Source organism: Helianthus annuus, chromosome 15 (assembly GCF_002127325.2).
Source record: "Helianthus annuus cultivar XRQ/B chromosome 15, HanXRQr2.0-SUNRISE, whole genome shotgun sequence".
NCBI classification, from domain to species: Eukaryota; Viridiplantae; Streptophyta; class Magnoliopsida; order Asterales; family Asteraceae; genus Helianthus; species Helianthus annuus.
This window is the reverse complement of record NC_035447.2, coordinates 133027573-133053463: the sequence shown is the minus strand read 5'-3', so window position 1 is coordinate 133053463 and position 25891 is coordinate 133027573. Positions and strand designations below refer to the sequence as shown.

General features: G+C 34.4%; 2 long non-coding RNA genes across 2 annotated transcripts; both read right to left on the bottom strand.

Moving 5' to 3' along the window:
• Positions 1-2390: 2390 nt before the first annotated feature.
• On the bottom strand, positions 2391-3235 carry LOC110902164. The gene is made up of 3 exons (XR_004881772.1): positions 2969-3235; positions 2799-2894; positions 2391-2608 (listed from the first exon to the last, which is right to left on the bottom strand). It is a non-coding gene; the product is annotated as an uncharacterized LOC110902164 (long non-coding RNA).
• Positions 3236-5141: 1906 nt separating this feature from the next.
• On the bottom strand, positions 5142-6486 carry LOC118487406. Its single transcript, XR_004881771.1, has 2 exons — positions 5940-6486; positions 5142-5328 (listed from the first exon to the last, which is right to left on the bottom strand). It is a non-coding gene; the product is annotated as an uncharacterized LOC118487406 (long non-coding RNA).
• Between the last annotated feature and the right edge of the window lie 19405 nt (positions 6487-25891).

Sequence of the window (25891 nt, the reverse complement as noted above, 5' to 3'; positions counted from 1 at the left end):
TGTTTGTTGTTAGTTGTTTAGCTCGTTGGTCCTTGCTTTGAGGACTTGCGTTGCCGTTGTTTAATGAAATTCTCTTTTCAAAAAAAAAAGGCCCTAGGATGTTACAAAATCAAAAGTTAAAACCTTAGATTGTTACTATAAAGTATTAGTACCTAAGGTTGTTACTTTCCATAAACCAAAGAGACTAACGGTGTAGTTAACTCTATTTTTAATAACCAAATTATTTATCACCAAAACCAAACTTTGTATTACTATATTAGAGTTAATTACATAGTTAGTCCCTGTGTTTTATAGAAAGTAACAATCTAAGGTACTAATAGTTTAAAATCAATTCTTAGGGTACTAACTTTCCATTTTTAACATGTGGGGGTATTAACGTTAATTCTCTGGTTAATTAACTATTAGGCTATATGGTAGTCTCATGTCACTCACCTCTAATCCATCACCCAAAACCACTACCCTAAGGGTGTGGTCATGACCCATACCACTATCCCTTATTTATTTTAATTTATCTTTGTCTAAAGAAAAAAGAAAGGAGTTCTTGAAAAATGGAAAGGAGGACCATGGTTGCCATGGTTTAATCCATGCAAACCATGGTGAATCAGGCAAGGGGATGGGGTAGCCTTTCATTCATGTTCCTTGGTGGTGAATCATGTTTAAACCATATATGATCCCCACACCCTTTAGCCTTAGTATCTTAGACTGTTAGTTTGTGTAAATCACATAAACTAACTATGTAATTAATACCCCCACATGTTAAAAAAATGAAAACTTAGTATCCCAGGAAGTGATTTTAAACTCTTAGTACCTAAGATTGTTAGTTTGTGTAAACCACAGAAACTAACTATGTAATTAATTCACTATATTATTTGTTTTTATTTTCATTATTGAAAAATATTATATTGGTTTTATTACATAATTTATAAACAAATTGTATATAACTTTCAATATTATTTTTTTATATATAATTAGATTTATTACATGTTTTTTAAATATAATTTATATTTTCTCACTTAAATGGCTGCTTATTTGCTTCTTAAATGACATATTTAACCATTGTATCTTCTTTTTAATAATCATCTCCGCAATCACCATATCTATCGCGTACCGAGTATATTCGTTAGTTTTTTTTAAATATAAATTTTTTTATTTGGTATATAAAATCATATTAATTCAACCCGTGTAATACACAGGGGGTTTTTTAATATATAACTTTTTTTATTATTTGGTAAACAATATTACATTTATTCAACCCGTGTAATACACATGCTTTTAAAGATATAACTTTTTTTATTATTTGATATATAAAATTACATTTATTCAACCCATACAACACATATGGTTCTTATAGATATAACTTTTTATTATTTAATATATAAAATTACATTTATTTAACCCGTGCAATAAAGGGGTTTTAAAGATATATTGTTTTATTATTTTGTATATAAAATTTGTTTACTTAACCCGTGTAATACGTAAGGTTATAACCTAGTGTTTTATTATAGTTAAATCACTCACTCATATGATTTGGCTATAATAAAACATTTTAAAAGTAATAAAATAAAATGGTTGAAATTAAGAAACACGATAATTTTTTTAATTAAGTATTCTAGCATCATATGGGTTGTAACTTAGCGGTATCAAGATATGTAAAAAATGTATTCCATCTCTAAAGGTTGAGGGTATTAGTTTTATAGTGTAGATTAGGAGTAAAAGTAGTAATTTTGTAAGTTAGCTTATAAAAAATTCAAGCGAAACAATTAAACAATAAATCAAATATTGCTTATAGAATACGTGAAAGCAAACAAAGGGACACATTAGACAATAAATACAAATGAATATAGCCGACTATACGAATATTGATGTAATCCCACAATGAATGTAAGAAAAGAACATGACATGCCATATCATAAAGATGATATTCAGTGCACAAGTATAATAATATGGTAATCATAACACTACTACAAAATAGAGCATAAGACGGGATGAAATGGGTTTTAAGACGGTGTTTTCAACACCGTCTTAAACCACACTGGTTTAAAATCATATCTTTTTAGACGGTGTTCAGTTTTAACACCGGCTTAAAATTCATGACTTATTAGACGGTGTTCGTAGTCTGAACACCGGCTTATACCTCAAGTCTTATTAGACGGTGTTCAGAGTTTGAACACCGGCTTATACCTCAAGTCTTATTAGACGGTGTTAAGAGTTTGAACACCGGCTTATACCTCAAGTCTTATTAGACGGTGTTCAGAGATCATTTTCCAGAAATACATTTGCTAGAAATATATTTGCTTGCTGGAAAAAAAACATATACAAGGTTTTCCAGGAAATACATCAAGCTATATACATACACCAATGGAACATTTTCAAATCAAACCAAAATAATTCATATTCAAATCAAAAATAAACCCGTAGACATCCAATTCGGAAATAAACCGTCAAATTGCAATCATTTGTGAATACATAACAAGCTACGTTAAATTGCATAAGTAAACTACATACGCTAATCTAACGAAATACCTAACTCCCTAAAAAACTTCGGCATCAACGTCATCAACAAAACATCTATCTCATTATCCGTTGCCTCTCTCGTGTCGTGCCACATCTAAAATAAAAATAGATAGAAAGAGTTATTACAAATTAGACTAAATCTAAAGGCAAAGAGAAAAATCGGTAATAACATCGGCAATAAAGCTTTGTATATATTTACATGTTATATACATCTGAACCTTCTAAGTTTTAAAAAAAAATAAACAGTTAAGTAATAAATTGATAAACAAGTATATTTTACTTACTTCATCGGGAAACTGGTTTTGATACAAATTGACAAAGTCAAACATATGTTGGAGAACCATGTAGCCGCATTCCCATCCACCCTTTTGTTGCTTACACTGTAAATAAATTAACAAATTATTATTTAAAAGTAAAGAAAATCAAACAACTTAGAAATAGCAAACACACATACATCAACCATTGTGTAGTTGAACTCGGATCCTAAGGCGGTAGCAATTAGGCTTGAAAGACGATAGTTAGAAGCATTCTTTTCGCCTTTTATCTTTGTTGAATCCAAAATATACACATGTCTTGTGTGTTGGGCGATGATGAACAAAGACCAATGGTCGCTACAAAATTAGCGTTATAGAATAGTTATGTGAATCATAGTAATAAAATAAAAGAAAGTTAACTAAAAGAAACTTACTCAGCCAAATGCGGTGCAAGAATGAAATCTTTATCGATATGATGAGTCGCTAAACTTAAAATGTGATCTTCAACCTCTCTAGGATTTCTTTTGCACATATCACCTGTGATTGAGTTCACATTTAAAAAGGCGCATCGGTTGCCTTTTTTATCCTTTGACTCCTTATAAAAGTACCTGAAAACAAGAATAAAATATATAAAACTTAATAAATTCAGTTATATCTATACAATATTATAGTGATAACAACTTACCATGTAAACCAAAACACAATGGTGAGATCAACCCAGTCTTTGACAAATAATGCTAACATTGATTCAACCTCAATATAGGTACCACTTTGGCTAGGAAACATATTCTCAGGAGCAGCTGAATATGGAAGTGTAGTAGCCCAGTCGTTCCCGATGTGTCCACCTAGTCGACCAACCATCTTCTTATGCCATTCGGGTCTTAGTTCGATCAATTGCAAATGCAACTTCACTTTTTTGGCTTGTCTTTCTTGATATGTCAATTTAGCTTGAACCTGTTTTCGTTTGCCTTTGGACTTGTTTTTTGTTGCCATAGCTTTTTTCGGCTTTGGTTGTTCCGTTTGGGACTTTTGAACAACAGGCTTCATAACCTAAAATATCAAACAATCCGTTTCAACTATTAAAATGACACTCACAATTCCTTTAATTACAATAATACGCTTTTCAGCTACTAAAACATTAAATTAAAGATACTATCGAATTTTAAGTTAGAGAAAGATGGAGATAAATTAGCAACTGATTTGTTTTACTTTTCCTAAAACACCCTTTTCAGCTATTAAAATGTCACTCACAATTCCTTTAATTACAATAATGCCATTATTAACTTAAACAATTGATCAATTAATCTTGATCACTTCTTAAAATTCTGAAAAACTTTATGAGTTCTGAAATGATCTCCATCCTATATAGCGTTTTAAGGTCATCTATCAGTGGAGACAAATAAACATCAATGTCATTACCAGGTTGTTTCGGACCTTGAATCAACAACGACATCATTATGTATTTTTTTTTCATGCATAACCACGGTGGAAGGTTATAGATGCAAAGAAGAACCGGCCACGTACTATGACGGCTACTCATGTTTCCAAAAGGGTTGATCCCGTCCGAACTAAGCCCAAACCGTATGTTTCTGATCTCGTTACCAAAATCAGGATACATATAATCAATAGTTCTCCACTGAGGTGAATCTGCCACATGTCTTAGTTTTCCATCATTTATACGGTCATCTGAATGCCAACGCAACAATTTTGATTCCTTCTCGTTTGCAAATAATCGTTTCAGTCTTGGTATAATAGGAAAATACCACAACATTTTAGCTGGTGGTCCATTTTTTGTCACATCATCGTCAACTTCATCTGTATTGCTTTTACGCTTATACCTTGATGCGCCACAGTTAAAACATGTATGATCATTTTTGAACTCGTTTCTATACAACATACAATCATTTGGACATGCATGTATTCTTTCAACTTCCAATCCCATCGGGCACAACATTTTTTTTGCTTGGTATAACGAAAGTGGTAACTCATTGCCTTCTGGAAGCATGTCATTTAATAACACTAATAAATCTGTGAAACTCTTATCACTCCATCCGTGTGTTGACTTTAGGGTAGACAATCTCAAAACAGCACTTAGTTTCGAGTATTTCTTACAACCAGCATATAACGGTTTTTCCTCATCTTCAAGTAATTTTCTTAATTTTTCTTGCTCATCATCACCAATATTAGTCTCTAAATCATTATACATGTCATTGAAGTTGTCTTTGTCGTCATTTAAAGTGAATTTTTCGTGATCAATATATTGTTCTTTATTATCCTTTTTGTCATTGTCTATTTTGAAAGACGATGTGCTACGATTAGCAAGAGATTCCCCATGCTTTGACCAACAAGTATATCCAGGCATAAAACCATATCTAAACAAATGAAAGTTTATTTCTTTGATATCAAATTTTTGAAAATTTGTACACGATGCACAGGGACAAAATATTAATCGATCTCCCATATTCACGCGATGAGCTTCGGCGGCCTTAAGAAAACTTTGAACACCCATTATATATATTTCATCTGTACGATTTCGGTAGTACATCCAATCGCGATCCATCTGAAAATTCAAATAAACAAAAAAATGATATGAGCGTATACGTATGATGTAAACCGGTTTTCTAAGGAGGTGAATCCTAACCCACTTTTTGAATATTCTATCTCAGAAGTACACATTTTAACGAGACGACATTTAAGAAAAAATCGGCAGCATTTCCCCTTAACTCCCCAAGTATGCGAAAAACCGCAAACCCGTGAGAGTAGAGGAAATACCAACCGATCTTTTCTTAAATGACAGTTCGTTAAAATGTATACATATCCTAAATGAGATAGAATATTCAAAAAGCAGTCCCGAACGGGACAATCCAAAATTTATCTCTATTAGATAAATTTTGGACGGGTAATTCTAAAGGGTTACCTAAATATATATATATACATATATGTAAATGTAAATATATAACATCTATATGTAAATTAAGATAGAAAATTTTCATATATCACTGAAAATAAATTATAACAATGTTAAACACATATAAAATACATTAATGCCTTAGAAAAACAAAAGACAACTTCAATTTCTAACAAAAAAAAAACATATAACTAAACACATTTAAAACTATTTATAAAACTAAAAAACATTAAGTAACATATGTAAAGAAAAAAGAAACTAACCTTAAAGCTTTAAAAGCTTCTTAATGATGAAATTAAGTGAAGAAGGTGAGAAAGTTGGATGAAGAAGATGAGAGAATGAAGAAGGTGAGAAAGTTGGAAGAAAGATGAAGATTTGGTGGGTTGTTGAAGAGTCTGCGATTTGAATTTGATAGTATATAAGACGGTGTTCAAAGGTAACACCGTCTAAAGGGTGCTATGTACACATAAGACGGGGTTTAAGCATAAGACGGTGTTGTATGGAATTTTGTTGATTATTTTAATTGGGTTGGTGTAACGGTCATGTGAGGATTTGATTTTAAGACGGGGTTATTAAAATAACACCGTCTAAAGCATGAGCATATAAGACGGTGTTGAAAGGGAACACCGTCTAAAGGGTGCGTATGTAACCATAAGACGGTGTTGAAGCATAAGACGGTGTTTTATGGATTTTTTTTGAATATTTTAATTGGATTTGCACAACGGTCATGTGAGGAATTGATTTTAAGACGGTGTTATTTTAATAACACCGTCTAAACCAAATATTGAACACCGTCTTATGCTCTATTTTGTAGTAGTGTAAGGATGATATTCACTGCACAAGTATAATAATATCGTAACCAATGATGTACGTCATGGAGCTTGTAGATCGTAAGGTATGTAGGGAATAAGATCTATAGGGCCTGGCAAATGTGCCTCGGAGCCAGAGCGCTTAATGGATATGAATATTTTTTTTATGAACCGTGAGAATCTTAACACGTTGAGAGAGATACCCTCACAAACAGAGGGTCATAACCTCACTCTGGCTAAACTATGTTGTCTTAACCGGGTCCACGCTCACGTCAAAGTTTGGCTAACGAAGTTCCCCCGGAAACCATACCACCCACTTCCAGTGTCAGGGGTTTGTGCTGCCACAAGAGAGAATCTCTCTAGCGTAACGCACGGTGGACTAAAACCCAGAGTGGCTCGGGCTCGAACTCTTGACCAAAGATCTAAAAGAACTAGCCTTAATTGCCTTTATCCACTAAATGTGATACCAGACCAGATGTGAATAATAGTGGGTAGGAGATGTGCCGAGGGATACAAACACAAGGAATATAGTAAGAAATGCAGGGAATACACACATAGCGGATAGGACAACAATGAATAATAAGATACCTACGGTAAGTGCATTCCCTAATGAATGATACGTGTGGAGTAACTAAAAGCCGGATCTTTTCATATAAAGATAAACAAAACATAACGATAGAGCTAACCAAGCAATGATAATGAAAAAAAAAACCAATAACTGTCCTAATATTTAAAGTAGAAATAGAATAATAACCACGAACAAACTTAAAAATTTATGAGAGATCATATAATAGATAATAAAGTTGATTAACATGCCCTCTAAAATTGAGCATGTGAGAAACCTTGATCATCATATTATCAGCTTGATGATCCACTTATGTATTCTCCTCATTTGGATTGTTCTTCTGCATGTGCTTGGATTAAGTTTTGATTTTTTATATCCAAGATAGGTCATTGCTAAATTTGTTATATCAGTTTTTAAAATTCAGGGTTGGTGCCTGATTTGTAAAAAGAAAAATAACTCAAACTTTCTTAAGAGGATGATTTGGTCTTCGGAAGCAATAATACTCTGACACCAAAATAATGTATATTGATGAATAGCAATTTATGCGTGTTGAAATAACTAAAAACCAATCTCTCATTATAGAGATATTACAATGAGAAAGATAATGATAAAACTAACAAACTAATGATGATGATAAACTTCAAGAACTATAATATTCATATCGTATATAGAATAATAACTAAGAAGAAACTTAAGGATAATGCCAATGAAATAAAAATAATAATAACTGTAATAGATAATTGTAAGGCCCCAAATCGGCCACCCTACAGTCGGGTCACATCACAGTGTACTGTTTAAAAATACGTCTTTTCTCAAAAATACGCAGCGGAAATTTTAGTTAAGACAGTACATGATTAAATAAAAACTAAAAAAAATGTTATTTAGTTTCAAACAAATCGAATGCATACACCATATAAACGAGTAATCCCATCTGCTGGCCAAGAGCAACACCGACTCCAATCACACACCTGCAAAACAATCTAACATACATGCAAAAGTCAGCTATGCTGAATGAGTTCTAATAGTTAGTTGAAGCATTTAAAACACATCCCAAATTCTTTATTTGACAACCAAAACACCATCATTTTTAAAACCACCATCGTTTATTAAAGTACCTTAACGTTATTTTAAAGTTTAATGACTCCAACCCGTAATCTAAAACTCCACCCATACCCTCGGTCTAATCATCCTACAAGTAATCCTTTCCGATATGGATCAGATTACTTAAACACCAAAGGACAACCCGTAATGCATCTTAATTCAAAGGACCATTAACCCAACCGACTCGTATCTAGGACATAACAATTAATGGCCTAAACACTCAATTGTAACTTGATCTCGTATGATAACTACACAATTTAGTATCACTCGACAACTGCATAATAGAACGTCATTCGTCACCCACATAATTTAACATCATTCGTCAACTACACAAATAATCATCATTTACCCACCATTTAACTAACGTGAAACTGTAATACCTCGTAAAATCACGCTCAATGATGTATCGACACATGTACTAAACTCTAATAAAGTCAAACGTTGAATTTGAGGGACTAATTTTGTGAAAAATCGAAAACTTTGAGTACGTAGGGACTAAAAGTGTCAACATGCTTAATATAAGCCTCTGAATGAAGTTACACGGAATTCATATTCACATATGAGCCACTTGTTGATCAAGAATAGTCGTTTGCGTAATTATTTGAAAGTTCACGTGACGAAGGGTTAAAAGCGTCAACATGTTAATTCTTACCTCTGAGTGACCTTTTAACAAACCGAGAGCTTCATGATATGTGTTTAAACTCTCGTGAATATCCAAGATCGGCAATCTAAGGCTTTTATGCCTATAAGTGTCGTTACGCGCAACTTTGCAAGTTAAAGGGGTTAAAAGCGTCAATATGTTTAATTATACCTCTGAGTGACCTTTTAATGAACCCGAAGCATCGTGATATTTAATAATACTCTCGAGAATGCCTAATATGGATTAAATAGGGCTTTGATGATATTAATCAATGATACACGCTAGTTTGCACGTTAGAGGGACCAAAAGCGTCAACTTTTAGAACTGCACCTTTTGGAGACCATTTAAGCGAACAGGAGCGTCATAATATTTAAGCACATGTTTAGGAATACTCAATATGGGCCACGAAAGGCTTAGATATCATTGAATGATATTTCGCACTACTTTGAGCGATTAAGGGACTAAAAGCGATAATAAGCGAAACTACGCTTTGGATGATCTTTTTAAACAAACCTAGGACTTCGCAATGCTCGGTCAAACTTCCGGATGCCTAAGAATGATTACTAGAGGTCTTTGTACCTTGTATTAACATGACATAACAAAATAGAAAATATTGTGTCATTAATGTAAAGTTTGAAAGTTATGTATCAAGTGAAAGTGCAAAGGACTGTTCTTGTCAACCTTCAAAAGTTGTTTTAAACTTGGATACTTCTGATTTAAAGGTTAGAGGGACCACTTATGTCGTTTATATAAGATATATAAGCATATACATAACACATGGACCAAAGCTGCATATGTAGCAAACTTTGGAGCTGGGCCATGATAGCTCGCGGGCCGCAACCGCCTGGCCTAAGGCCTACGCAGGGCGCGAGCGAGCGTATCTGCAGATTATTTTTTATTATTTTGATTTCTTGGCTGTTCTCCACTCATATTAAACCCATACTCACATATTTCGAATCCATGGGCCCTTTGATGGTTTTTAAACATGGTTTTACACTTGTCTTGATCTTAGAACACCCTAGGACACTTGTTAAACATCAATGCATCCTCAAAACTCTATATAAAGGGTGTTGAATTCATTTCCAAAACTCACACCTTCAAGTTCAATCTTGCCATCTCTCAATCCTAGAGGATCCTGGTCATTTTGGAACCTCTTTTGAGCTCTATTCAGTCCATAGGACCATTGTAAGTGTCCTTTCGTGACTAGTTTGTTTTATTTGGTGATTAAAGCCAAAAAGTCAAGCGTTTACGATAAACACTTTGACTTTTAGCTAGACCATAAACCGTTGAGCCATTGTTCGCAACGAACATGGCTACGTAATTAGGTAGGTATTAAACCCTCAAAAGGGCACCTCCTAGTTATCACGTTTGCTTGGTTAATTGTCGGGTCAAAGTAATTAAAATAAAAGTCAAACGAGTCTGTTTTTAAATAAAATTCATAACTAATGATGTAGAAGCAATAAAATCAGTTTTGTCACTTTAATAACTTGGTAAATATTAATTGAACATGTCTAGGCATATTCAACCCGACAATTCTGAGTTTAGGCTTGGTTCGCAGCCGAAAGTCGCAAAAGTAGACTTTTGCTTTGACTTTCAGTTCTGGCCCGATTTAGATTAGTTTAGTTATGCCTTAGGGTTCCTTGGTGACCATATTATATGTAAGTATAACCCTCCGAGGTTATACTACATGGTCCCATGGAAATCATAGTTCATTACATGTTTCCGTTAAATGCTTAAAAATGGACCATTATGCCCTTTTGATATTAAAACGAGATTTTTGAAAATATGAGAGGACAAAAACCTTTATTACTGATATATAAGTATGTCCTAAAAATTTGAGATCCGTTTTTGGTCTGAAATGAGAGTTATGCTCGATATCGTAAAGCAAAAGCTTTTATTAATTAAATGGCATTTTTGACATAAATCCTATTTAAACCAAATTTTTGGCACCAAACTTTCTACCCACTGTTATAATATAATATTTTGGGATTTTTAAAAATTTTTGTCAAATTTTATACTGACCGTAACATAGAGTTCTATTATAAATTCGGTAATTGACGTAAAGCGCTTTTTGTTAATAAAATGCGTTCTACATATCATTTTGATACCAAACCTTTTTCTACTGATATCATATGATAAATAAAATATTCTAAACACTTGAGGCTGATCAAAATCTCAGATTTCCTTAAATAACCCGAATATCGTCAATTACCGACTTTTATGCGATTTAGGCGCATAGTATGGTTTAAAACCATATTTGGCACCTAGGACTTGTTACCTACTGATGTTATGGATAACTTTTTATACTGTAACAGTAAGTAAAAGTTTTGAACACATATTTTCAAATTTGACCCTTATAGCATATGTGAAATGACCAAAATGCCCCTACGGTGCATAGTTTGGCCACAAATGATAAATTTCACATATGTATGATATCTTACTGATATAACTTATTAAAATAAATACTTTTATTGATTATTTTAGACCAGAACCTCAGATTACCATTTAACCTCTTTTATAAACCTTAAAATGACCAAAATACCCTTTCGGGGCTTAAATTAGTTTTAAATCCGTTTTGGGCATAATGGAAGATATCATACTGATATCATAACATATTTTAAGCATATTAACTTATGGAACCTGCTCATAACTCATTTGGTTACCCGTTATGCATATTCGCGTTCGGTACGGTTTATGTAACTAGTTTGCATAAATTAACCGAAACGGGTCAAACCTTATCATTTTTACTTCAAAATCTAGAATGTGTTAAGTTTACCCATTTTATACAAGTCTTCATACTTGTTGGGTCTAAATTACATTCTACACCGGTCTTCGCTTAATCTTACGTTTTGAACCATAAACCTTTCCTTAAAACTAACTGGTCTAAGTTATAACTTAAATAATACCCGTTAGGAATCTAATAGGTTATTAAAACCTTCGTTCCAGATTTAGGAGCCCAGTAAAAGCTACCGTACTTACTGATTTGATATACGGCTAGGAATAAAATTATATTTTAGCTCAGGTAAATACTTTTAACTTATTTTCCGTTATACGAGCTTGGGATACGGTAAATTATTACCACTTGGTCGGGTATTGAATCTTTAATCAATTAATGGTTAAATCATTGAGATAACCTTAGGATCGTTCTCGGCCCTATTTGAGTCGTTCAGAGAAGTTCGTATCCGAATTAAGAGGCGGAAACTAATAATTCGGTGCTATTGAAGCTGTATTCACTTTAATATTGCTGTATTATTGATCAAATGCACGATTACAAGGTTTGACAGCACTTCGGCAGAGTACCGGAACCAATACACCATCAACTATGTGTTTTCCGACTACTTAGTTCGCTCATAACACACCCCCTATATATAGCATAGATGGTTCGCTTATATGGACGACCATATAAGCGAACTGACCTATAAGCGATCCTGTTGATGTACATAAAAGCGAACCTAGACCTAAACATGACACAAAAGCGGACCTAACCTAGTGACTAATAAGCGGACCTATTACAAACTCCTATTTCTAGGTTTCCATGCCATGTTTGATCTGTTTAACTTCAAGACTCGATGGAAGACGTAGTCAGCAGACGTAAGTGCACCAACATAACCCGTTTTAGTATGTCTTGTTTGATGCAATGCCTTTGGGGGGTTAATGACGTGTGCTGGATATCCTCGGCTCATTCATTAGGAATGGTCACAACTTAAGCACGGGGTGTAGGCATACACCTGACAGTGCGTATGTAAAAGATATAACCACTCGTTGAGGATAACTCTCCGTGGGATTATATTAGTGGCGTGTCTATTAATCTTTAACCCGGTACTTCTAACCCGGGCTACTGAATGGATGACAAACATATAAATCTGTATACAAGATTATTTTTAAATAATTGTCCCAAGTTATAAAAGATTATTTTTGCCTTGTGCATTTAAATCAATTTTCTTAAAATATTTTCAAATGAGTCGGTTAATTGTATTTACCAGTGTAAACTGACCTATTTTCTAAAAAGGTTAAGTGTAGGTACTAAGCGTAATGGGCTGGCTACTCCTAGTATCAGATAAAGAGTCTTGCAAGCTTTTGATGCTTAAAATCTATTGAACAATATTTCTTCTTTTTTAGATCCCCCTGTGGTTCCACTTTACAACCATTGCGTAATATTTTATTATACTTTCGATTCGGTTTGTAATATTTTACTTTTAGACTTCCGCTGTGCATTAAACTGTGATTAATTGACTATGTTGATATCAACTACGTCACGATACTCCCCACCGGGCCCACCGGTAACACGTGGAAATATCGGGGTGTGATAGGTTGGTATCAGAGCCAACATTGAGTGAATTAAACACTAGCCTTTTGTGTTTAATCTCAATGACATAGTAGCACATTCCTTGACTTCCGAGTCTAGACATGAACTAGGAATGATCTCATCCCTGTTGTATGTATGTATTGTTTTCGATATTTGTGTATTTCAGGAACGTGTCGCCGAGCAAAGCTGCCATTGGTGGAAGCTCTCCAAACCCGAAGTCTAATGTCACACCCCTTTCTAAGGCGGAAGCACGAGGTGTGATCCTGAAAAGTTCTCATTGCATACGAAAGGTAAACATACTACATGCTCGTAAAATAACTCCAAATGCCATTAACATTACATAATTAAAACATAACATAGGTTAAGTGTTTACATCACAAGACAACATATTGTCTGAAAAGTCTACACCTTATTTTAAAGACAAACATGAAGGTTTTGATTCTTATATCCCACACAAGATGGAATTTAGAAACCAAATCCCACAAAAACAGGCATTGGAGTCTTGACACGACATGACTAAAACAAAAGCGACATCTTGGAGCAGGAGTAAGACTGCGCGCACATCCAACTTAGTTACATGAAATACATGTGAGTTTTGGAAAAATCGTCAACATAATGTTGGTGTGAATTCATGCATATTTGTGAAAACATTTAAGCATTCGTTATGGAAAACATGGTATGTAATTTCAAGTATTTCTGTAAATGTAAGGAAATCAAGATCCCTTAATGGTTTGCAAGGCTATTAACATGTGACACGACATAGGAAGCATCCAAACCATAGGCATTTTTAGTTGTCGATCCACGACTGTCTATTCACGACTAGAGACACAAAAGCACTGCTTGGTAAAAGAGTGGCCAAGAGTGTGGTTGCCTGAAACCCATTAGATCTAACCTTTTGTTCCGCGGTCTTGGTATGTAACTGATTAATGGTGCTTATGGCACCCTATTCGTGACATGATCTAAAGTATCATTCCTTAGTTTTAGTATTCACCATACCATAACACATGTATTTTCCCGAAGTTTAGAAAACATGTAAAAGTTTAAAAGTGGGGACATGAACTCACAACTTTGCGTTTCCTGCGTCGTAAACTTCACCGGTAGCGTCGTGACCTATACGTGTTCTATTAATGTTAGCCACTAGACTTGTATCGCACAAGTACAAGTCACCATCTTTTATGTATATGTTCTTTGTTGTTAAAAAAATAATTTATATTTTTAACTGTGTATGTTACTTATATTATTTTCCAAAAATAAATATAAGTATTTTGTATTTTTCACCAAAAATCAATACTTTGATTTTTATTACTTTCCAGAATTATATTTCTTAAAAATAATATATTTTTAAGACTTGTATGAAATATATATATATATAGTTTGTCATGCTATAAAATATATATGTTTTTATTCTTGTTATCCACCCGAGTTATATATTTTCGTCCAAAAATATATTTTAAGTTCATAACTTGTCCAAGTTAAATAATATGTTAAGAAATATATTTTGATAAATATATTTTCTTGTATTTGTCCATGTGATTCTTATGTATTCTCATGTATTTTGTATGTGTATTTTGTATTTTTACTTCTTAGGAGTATTTAGTGTATTTTCAATTCCTAATACACTACTACATATAATACACATAATATACACTTAGCACAAGATTTGGTGATCAATAAATATATATATTTTTTCCAAAAATATACCTACTTAATATCAATTTTTAACTTGAAGAAATCATCATTTTCTTAACTTGACATTTTACACAAAAATTAAGGAAACCTTGGTAAATATTTTTAGGTGAATTTTTAGGGAATAAGTTTCCCCCAAACTTATATTTTTCTAAGTGTTAAAATTTTATAAAAATTTTGACATAGTTTCCCCTAAAAATGGAGGTTTCCCATGTTTTCAAAACATGTGTTTATTTTCTTTTCAATCATCAAAACAATTTTCAACAACAATCATCAACAACATATACTATTTTCTTCAGGCTAAATTGCACTTTTCGTCCTTTATGTTTCAGGATTTCTGCAGGCACTGTCCTTTAAGTTTAAAAATTACACTCTATGTCCTTTATGTTTGGAACCTATAACGGGCGGTGTCCTTTCTCATAAATCCAGTTAACTTTTAATGTTAAAACCCCTTGTCTCTCTCAACTTCAAACATGAGGGACCTGTTATGTAAAAAAGTGAAACTACTATGACTAAATGTATAAAAATACTTGAAATTTCCACAGCCGCACACCTGCACACATTCCGGGACTCCATTCGTTCCCACTCTTCCGATTGGAATCAATCCACCTATACCTGCCATCATCAGTATCCTTCATATACCTATTATCATCCAACCCATCATACTCATCAAACTCAAACACAACCAATCCCCTTTCCTTGGTCTCAAATTCCCCTAAATCAACACTATCAGTAACCTTGTTGTTAATAATCAAACACCCAGAAGAGGTTTTCTTTTTCACCTCTTTCATCTCATCAATCACAAACCAAACCCTAGTTCCCCAACTTTATCAAAATTTAAGGCCCAAAGAAGATGAAAAAACAGTAATTGAAGAAAACCCAGATCTAGAACCGAAGAATTGAAAGAAGTTATGAATTTCCACAGCCGCACACCTGCACACATTCTTCTCTCACTCCGTCAGATCCGACCGGAGCTGGGTACGGCCGGCGCTCCGGCGTCTGTTTCTTCTCCGACAAGCACCTTCGACTTCCACCTGCACACAATCTAGATCAAGAGAGAGTGAGGATGGGAGAGAAAGAGACAGAGAAGAACGAAGGTGGGAGAGAGAGCCGGCGTGGACCGCCGGCGATGAAGATGATGGTGATACGATGATGGAGGAGCGGCTCCGGTGGGATCTGACGGAGTGAGATGATGGTGAAACGGCGATGAAGATGATGGTGGTACGATGATGGTGATACGCATGTTTCAGGTTTGGGAAAAAACGCATCACGTTGAATTTCGTTCCGGATCTGATTCGAAATTAAAAATGTTGTTTATGATTGTTTTTGGTTGAGTTCTGAACAAATTTTCCGATCTAATTTGTTTGTGTTCGCCTGAATTTGATAGATTAGAATAAGCAACTGGAGGTTTTTGGAGTCAGTCGGTCGAGTTGCAGGTTTGGGAAAATTAGCTTCAGCTGTGATATTGTTTGGTGAAGAAGATTGTTGATTTAGAGTGTGTTTTGGGAATGGTGGAGGCATGTTTGTGAATAAACAGGGGAATAAACATGGGAAGAAGAGTTGCCGGAATCCGGCGAAATTGCTGGCCGGATAAACGTAGAAGATGGCTGCTGATGCTTTTGTTTTGTTGTTTAATGTTTCACTTTTTTACATAACAGGTCCCTCATGTTTGAAGTTGAGAGAGACAAGGGGTTTTAACATTAAAAGTTAACTGGGTTTGTGAGAAAGGACACCGCCTGTTATAGGTTGCAAACATAAAGGACATAGAGTGTAATTTTTAAACTTAAAGGATAGCGCCTGCAGAAACCCTGAAACATAAAGGACGAAAAATGCAATTTAGCCATTTTCTTCATATGAAACATCATGGTGAACTTGATTCTTGTTAAACATGTTAAGTCTTTTAGATCTACACTTTACATAAGGTGATCTTTCCAAAATAAGTGTTCTTGTAAATTTTTAACCAACTTTTTATAAGACTTTATTTTACTAACCAAATCATCCATGAGTTTAATGGTTTCAAAGTTTGTAAATCATGTTTCTAAAACCATTTTTATGTTTATTAGAAAGATCATTGTTTTTAATCTCATGTTTACCCATGGATCTTTCAAGATCCATGCTTAATATCTTTAGATATTTCAAAACAAGCTTTATGTTATATTTTTAACAAACTTTCCATGAGTTTTAGTTTCAAAAATTAATTCTACACATACTTTATCACTTCAAAATTACAAGTTTATGCCCAAAAATTCATATTTCAAGTTCACATTATGCTTCACATGTTCACCTTCAAGTTTAACCATGGATCCTTCAAGATCCATGCTTAAACTTGGTAGATCCAAGCTTTAATATACTTGATCTAATCATAAACACAAGATACCATATCAACAACTTCATTACATACACTAAAATTTCATGCAACACTTATTTTTTTCATGATTATGTTAAATCTTTTCATTTTTAACATTAGAAGTTAAGTCGTTTAGATGGTGAAACTTGTACATAACATAAACATGACTTAAATTAGTAATCAAGAAGCTTACTACCAGCTCTAATGGCTAGGGAAGTGGCACAAAATGAAGGTGACGAACAAAGAAGAAATCAAGAGGTTAAAAGCTCCACAAGGTGGTCCTTCAAGTTCTAGCACCATACACCTTCCTAAATGAGCTTCTTACACCTTCTAATGGCCTTGGATTGCTAGGAAATTAAGTGAAAATGGTGGGTGTATTTGTGTGGGTTTGAGCCGAGAGCAAGGAAGAAGAAACAAGGGAGAAGGTGAAGTGAATGTGAGTGTGATTAGTTTAAGATTTATAAAGATTTTCCATATCTACTGTATGGTATATTTGTAGAATATTCCTTGGCATAAGTTCTAATATAATCAAATAAAATCAACTAAAATCTAGGGGTGCTAAACGGGTCGTGTTCACGGGTTGGCGGGTTCAACCCGACCCGAACCCGAAAATTTTACACAAACCCGAACCCGATTCGAACCCGAAAATCGTATCATACATAAGAATCCGAACACGACCCGAAGTTTCGTGGGTTGACCCGAACACGACCTGCTTAACCCGAATTTTTTTATTTTTTTTTCGGAAATTAATATATTAAAATTAAAATTTACTTAAAAAACATAAATATATATAATAATATCATGTCTAAATTATAAAATCTATGTTAATTTCTCTTTTTAAGTTATAATCATTGCATAAAATACACACCTCATTTAATTTATGACATAAAATATATTGTACAAAAATATAATATAGTATAAATGTGTTAAACGGGTCAACCCGCCAACCCGACCAGGTTGACTCGAACCTGACCCGTTAACCTAAACGTGTTCGCGGGTTCAACCTGAAACTGACCCGAACCCGTTTAGACTAAACCTAAACCCACGAATTTCGTGTTAGGTTCGTGTCGGGTTTTCGGGGCGTGTCAGAAATACACACCCCATGTGGGACCCATAGGGCCGGATTTGGTGAAGGGGGGGGGTAAAATGTAAAATTTTGAAAGTTGAAGGTTGAAAGTGCAAATGATAAGGCTTAAGTAAGTTTAAGTGTGTTTAGCTGTTTTTATGATTTTTAAGGTGTTCTAGTATCAATACTAGATTAATATCATAAAAACATTACTTCTAGTCAAATTTTGATGTCCCGGTTATTGTCCGGTTGTTCGGTTCGTTATGGTTCGTTAAAGTGCTGAATTGCGCAGTTTCACTACGTATAAAGCACTTTTTATGGCAGTTTTAATTCCCGACACTTTGTAAGTTATTTTGGACAATAAAACATAGATTTTGCATGATATTATTGTGTTAAAAGCTGAATTATTGCTGAATTATGTTGATTTATGCTGAATTCCGCATTTAATGTGAGTTTCGGGTGATTTTTAGTGCATAGTTTAGCTTCCGGAAAGTTTATATGTTAACCCTTGTATCCATACTTGGGTTTTAATGTATTTTAGACGTTGGACCTACTCCTAGGCCCTAATTCTATTATCTGACTGCTTTCTGCAGAGCTACTGACATAATGTGTCTTACCAGTGAGTTTACTAGTCTTTCTGACGCAACGCTAAAAGTAATGTATAAAGCAATATTTGAAGTATAAAATGTGCATGAATTCACAAGTATAGCATGAAATCAGACAGTTTTGACATTTAAGCACATAATTGTAGATATTAAATAATAATTAAACTGTACGGAAATTACCGGTTTTGTGTGCCAGTTGTCACATCTAAGAATGTTAAGCTTCGTACCACAGCTCGAATTAGCGTACGACCAGTATGGAGAAAGGACCTTTTGAACCCATTCCCAAAAATCAAACCAGTTGAACCCATTGACCATATTTCAAATTCTGTACCCAAGACTTTTGAAACTTCAAATGAGAAGCCAACATCAGAGGAGTTCATACCAGTCGTCCCTAAAGCTCCCACTCCAAAGATAATACCTATGGACCCAAAGGACCCATATTTCTTACCTCCAAGTCTTGGAATCCCAAACTTGGATTATACCTGTCCTGACCTTATTCGTGATCCATATTATTTATTAACCATAAAATCCTTGGATTCCACTTTTGCAAAGATTCCTAATATGGAAGATTTCGACTACCCACAAAACTTCCTATATCCGTACCGCACACAGTGAACCAAGGAGAAAACTATCAGAAATAAAATGAAGAAGAAACTCCCTTTGTTATATTTCATTTCTCTAGTAGTCCCTATAAGGACATATATATCTTTTAAGTCCCTGTGTGGGCGAATTTCTTTGTTTAAGACCTGTTTAGGGCAATTATTGTAATTCTTTAAGACTTTCTATGAAAAAGTTTCCTTTTTGAAATTTACTTTGGTATTAAACATATACATATGTATTATGTCCTAAATCATAACATCATTTCGATTTATTATTGCTCTGCCATTAAATCTCAAAGAAAACCTTAAAGGTATAACCTAGCCTATATGTCATTTTAGACATGGCTGTAATGGTAAAGCCTTTTTAAGATAATAGATCCTTGTTAACACCTAAGAACGTGTTAGCACTCTTGACAAATGTGGTTCGAGGAAAATCACAATAGTCATCCTTATATTGGATTCTTCCAATTTCTTATCTAGCCTAGTGATTTAGAAAATCATGGCTCAAATCATCAAATAAATGATCATATCATAAAACATCCATTAGTGATGAAGCGCCTACGGGCTATATCTATTGTCATAAAAGACAAAAGACAGTTTTAGTCTTTGACTCCCTGTCAAGAAAGGTAATGAACTATGTTCAAACCTTAATGCCTCAATCCTATAAGATCATGGCTTAGAATTTTAAAACTGTCCTTGTGACTAGGCCTCTTGTGCCACTCTAATTTCCTTAATGATTTATAACTAGGGTTAAATTATAAAGAAAATCCTAAGTAAATTAACCAATGTGGTTTATAGTTACCATGGTTAATGAACCATCAAAAATGATGATTCTATAGTAACCTCTGAATAAAATATTGACAATTGTTTTATAGAAAACAAGCTTCAGCATGCTTGAATTAGATGAGGTTAATAGTCATTCCAATATGAGGAATGACAACACCAGAATGAATGTAATGGGTATAGATCTACAAGAAATGATAGATAATGCTGTCACTAGAGCCATTGACAGACAATTTAAAGAATCAAGCAGTACTCGCACCAGGACTCAGTCTGCACCTCATACGGAGCCACCTTCTAAGACACATACATCTCATAAGGATGATTCCCATCATTCGTCGAACCAGAGGAGTGTCCCATCCAAACAAATTGTGCTCAATCAGGAGCCACGTGTTAAGACCTGTTCTTATAAATACTTTGTCTCTTGCAAACCAAGGGACTTTACAGGAAAAAGGAGCCATCGATTGTAGGAAAAGGGTTGATGAGATGGATACTGAAGTAAACATCAGTGGTGGTGCCGAGCAGGATATTGTGAAATTTGTTTCACAATCATTCAAAGGAGAAGCGTTGGCATGGTGGAGATCATTGATCCAAGCCACAGGGAAGATCCCGCTTTATAACTTGTCATGGGAGCAATTTGTTGCACTGATCAAGGAAAAATTTTTGTCCTCAGCATGAGGTAGAAAAGATCGAAACAGACTTCTTGACTCTGGTCATGAAGAATTTAGATTGCCAGGCATACGTGACAAGTTTCAACACCATGTCCCGCCTGGTTCCCTATTTAGTCACCCCTGAACCTAAACGTATAGCGCGTTTTTGTTGTGCATCCGTCTGTCGACTTCGTCTTGTATCAAGTCTTATATGTATTTAGATAGATCAGGGCACGTTATTCGAGAATTATGTCAAAAATAGGTTGGGAGGTAATTTCGCACGAAATTACAGATTGATAATTCCATACGAAATTACATGGTGATTTCGCACGAAATTTGATTTCGTGTGAAACCTAATTTCGCTTGGGCAATTCCACGCGAAATTACCTTGCCTATATATAGGTGCCTTCTGATTTCGTTTGAAGTAGATCCAACTTTCCGGTTTCAGTACCGAACTGCTGCCGAAGTGTCGACTCGCTATAAATCATTGTCAAATCAATCAAAAGACAGTTTAAAGTGTATCTAGTTGAATTGAACTTGATACATTTGACAAAATAAGGGTTTAATTTCGCATGAAATAAGGGTTTAATTTCGCTTTAACAAACCCTTGAAAGTTTCAGACTTAAAATCGAACTAAAACTTGATCAATTTGACAAAATTCAGCTCGAGATGATGACATCAGCATAATTTCGCACGAAATAAGGGTTTAATTTCGCATGAAATAGCCTAATTTCGCATCAAATTGTAATTTCGTTTGAAGAGTTCCACACGAAATTAGCAATTTCGCATCAAGCTGTATTTTCGTTTCATAATTTCACACGAAATTACATATTTCGTTTGAAAGTGTGTTATTTCACACGAAATTAGTGTATTTCGCACCAAAGTGGTTATTTCGTTTGAAAGGGTTAATTTCGCACCAAAGGATATTTCGCTTGAAAGATAATTTCGTTTGAAACTGACTGTTTGTGAGATTCTGAAAACCGAAACATGGAAGAAGAATTTTATAACGCCTTTGCTACTCCGATTACCATTGCACAACACACATTGTTAGAAAATGAAACGGGTACCATGCAGAAACCGCCTAAGCTCATGAATATCGAGGAGTATAAAGGATGGGAAGAAAGATTTGAGAATTGGGTTCAAGCAAATTACTTGGATGCTTGGGAATGTGTTGAAATGAAATATGTTAGACCAATGAATGATGATGAGGAGATTATTGCAATTAAAGATCTTAGTGCTGAAGAGAACAAGAAATACAAAGATGAAAAGATGATGACTAGTCTTTTACATCAAGCTGTTAAGGAAGATATCTTGGTTTTATTGCAACACAATGGAACTGCGTATCCTATTTGGAAAGCTTTAAAATCAAAGTTTGTAGGAAGTAAAGAAATGATCAAAAACAAAAAATCGCTTTTAAAGAAAGAATTTGATCTATTTCGTGGGTTGAGAACTGAGAGCACTAAGCAGATCATCGAAAGATATTGCAATCTGTTAGTCAACATGAAGAGAGTGAGCATCACAAAGGATAATGAAGAATTGATTGAGAAACTGGCTGATGCATTGCCACATGAAACTTGGGGCACATACCTCATGATGTTGAGAAATAAGAAAGATTTTAGCAATTTGACACTGAGCAAGTTCATTGAAAAGCTTGAAGCTCAAGAAATGGAACAAAGGAAGATTTCTAGAATGAAAGATTTTGATGGTGAAAAAGATATTGGGCTTTATTACAAAGCAGGGTTGAATGATAAAACCAACATGTCACCAAAGGTTGAGACTGCATTCAATGCAAAGAGTTCATCGGGAGGTTCATCTAAAGGATTAAACAACAAAACAAGTTTTTCGTCATATCCATCATTTGATCCAAACTTGTCAGCAACCAAGAATGGCAAGAAGTTACAATGCAACATTGTATTGAATCTTGAGAATGATCAGGATTATTCAGAAGAAGTTGCAAAAAGTCACATGTCTTTGTTGGGAACTGTTTTAGAGTCCTATGGGAGTTTAGTGGCAGGAAGGATCGGGAATCCAATGTTAACAAAAGAGGATTACGATCAGATTGATGCTGAGGAGATGGAATTGATGGATATAAAGTGGTGTTTGGTGAGTGTGTAGAGGAGAGCTGAAAAGTTTAAACAAATTACGGGAAGAGATGATTTCCGTGATGCAAATGTTTCTACTTTAGGTTTTGATAAATCTAAAGTTACTTGTTTTCGTTGCAGGGAAAAAGGACACTTCAAGAGAGAGTGCACGAATCGCAAAGCAAGTGGAGCTCAAAATCCGTTCAACAACAATGATTATTATCGGAAGGCGATCTATCATCAAGTTGCTCAACAGTCACATCAACAAGAACCACAAACTGCACATGCTAAGAAGGCAATCGAGGAATCATCAAAGAGAGCTTGTATGGTGAATCAAGAGGATAACAAATCAACAAAAGGATCCAGTTGGGATAAATATATTTCAGCTGATAGTAAAGCATTTCTGATAGATCAAGATGATGAAAAACTACCAGAAGGTTTTAGCTGGGAAAATTTTAGCTGGGATACTTATTGTCTGGATAAAGAAATTTTAGAAGCCAAAGCTTTTGTTGCTCGAGTTGCTGAAGACAGTGATAATGATGATGATTATTATGCCAGAAGAATGGAAGAGCATTTGAGAAGGATGGGGGAGAGTGACAATGATGATGAAAAAGCTAAAAAGAAAAAGAAGAAAATTAAAACACCAGTCAGCAGTGATGATGAAGAAGTCCCTATTATAAAGAGAAAAGTAAAAGAAGTTCCAGTTTTCAAAGTTGAAGAAGAAGCTGATGCACGAAAGATTCCACTAAAATGTGAGAATTGTGAAGCAGTGAAAAAGCAAAACAATAATTTGATTCACAACATGAACAGATTGAAAGAGTCTTATGATGTTCTAAACAAATCAATGAATCTGTACAATCAAACAAGCAATGAACAAGCAACAGCCATGAAGACACTTCAAGGAGCTTTCATGACAAAGCAAAGAGTTGTCAACAATTACATTGAAAAATGTGTTGTGTTGGAACAAAAACTAGAAACTCAAAGAATTGAGACAGAAATGGTAAATAGGTTGTTAAAAAGTTACTCATGTACTTCTTATGTCATTGACAGGATTTATCCAACTGTTGAAGGCATGAAGGCGTTTGAAGAAGTTACATCTGAAGAGAAGAATTCTGAAAAGAAAAGGATACTGAAGTGAAGATTTCTGGTAAGAAACGGAGTGTCAGTTACAACAAATGTCCACCCCCGCTTGAAAATGGATATTCGCCATGAAATCCAAATTCAGAAAGAGTCGAAAAGGAAACAAATTTAAAGTGGGAGTCTGAGTCTTCAGTTGATTTGCCAGAAAACATTGATGTCACGTTTACGTCATCTGACACTGATCATGAGTCCGAGTTAATAAAGAAAGTGGTCGATCAGGTGTTGGATAAAGATGAAACAGAGGAGTCAAAGTCGGAGTCAAAATCAGAGTCAAAGTCTGAGTCAGACACGTCAAGTCAAAACTCCAAACAGGGCAAAAGAGTTTACAATAAAGAATTTCTGTTATCAAAATCTAATGTGAATGATGAAAAGTTCAAAGTGGCATACACTTTGAATAATTCTGACAAATTATATTCTGATGAAGAATTTCCAATAAGAGGTGTCAAAACTGAAATGATTAAAAAGGTTTTCAAATTAACAGAAACTAATATTTCTGAAATAAAAGTTGTAAATCTTTCTGAAAAACCTAAAAATACACCTCAAGAGTACAACAAAGATTAAACGAGAAAAAGGGTTACAGTTCTGGTTCTGGTTTTCAAAAGAAACCAAACCATAACGGTAATTTCAAAAAGAAGGGTTTAGGATTTATTCCACCAGAAAATCATAAAAATGAAAAAATTTATAAACCAAAAACTATATTTCTTTCAGGAGCAAGCTCGAAAGAAGAGGAGAAAAGTTCATTCTGGAAGCAATCAAACAGAGAGTTCATTGCAAAGAAGCAAGATGAAATAAAGAATGAAGCTGTTCAGAAGAAAGAGACAAGAATGTGTTTTCAATGCAAAACAATTGGACATATTGCTAAGAATTGTCCAATGGCAATACAATCAAAATAGGGAGTGTCTCTTAAAATGAAAGAAAAGATGGTTGAAAATGAATCACCAACTAAACCGTTTATAGTTTTCAAAAATTCAAAATTTGAGGTTGGTGAATGTTCAAAAAGGTTTTACAAGAGAAAAACAAAACTTGACAATAAAAAATGGGTTGTTAAGAGATCTGATGATAGTTCTAGCAATGATTCTGATTCATCAAAATCAGAGGAGCTATCTTCGGGCGATGAATCTGATTCCACAAAGTCAGAGGAGCCATAAATTGATTCAAAAGATGAAAATTCAGTTCTGCAATTGGATGATGCAAACTTTCCACCATTGCGAGCTGAAAATTTTAAACAAAAAGTGGGCAAAGTTGAGATTTCAAATCAATTCTTTTCTGAAAAGAAAGAATTGGATGTTGAAAAAGCCTTTAACCCCAAAGTGAAACATATTTTTTGGAAAAATGATTGATGGGAAAGTCAAAGGGGTAAAGGAATATTATGAGAAGAAAATGAAAAGAAAGAAACCGAGTGGTGGTAACTCGGAATCTCCCAAGGTCAGTCAGGCTTGGGAGAATCTCTTTAACTGAAAAACCTGACTTGCCGGAACTCCCAGGTTGGTAATTGGGGAGTAGGAATCGGCATCTTTCTTGAGAAATTCACAGGTTGGTAATTGGGGAGTAGGAATCGGCATCTTTCTTGAGAAATTCACAGGTTGGATATTGTGATATTTCGATCTTCAAGTGGTTAATCAGGGACATTAAGTTGTACTTGATTTTCTACAAGTGGTAGTTCTTCTTGAAATTGTCATATTTTATCTTTACAAGTGGTTGAAAACAATGTGATGAATGAATCCCCAACCTATAAGTGGTTTGTGAAAATCAACAAAACTAATTTTCCGGAAAAACCATTTTGATTAAAACAAACTTAAGTGTTTTGAAATCATAATGGGAAAATAGTTTGTTGTAAGGG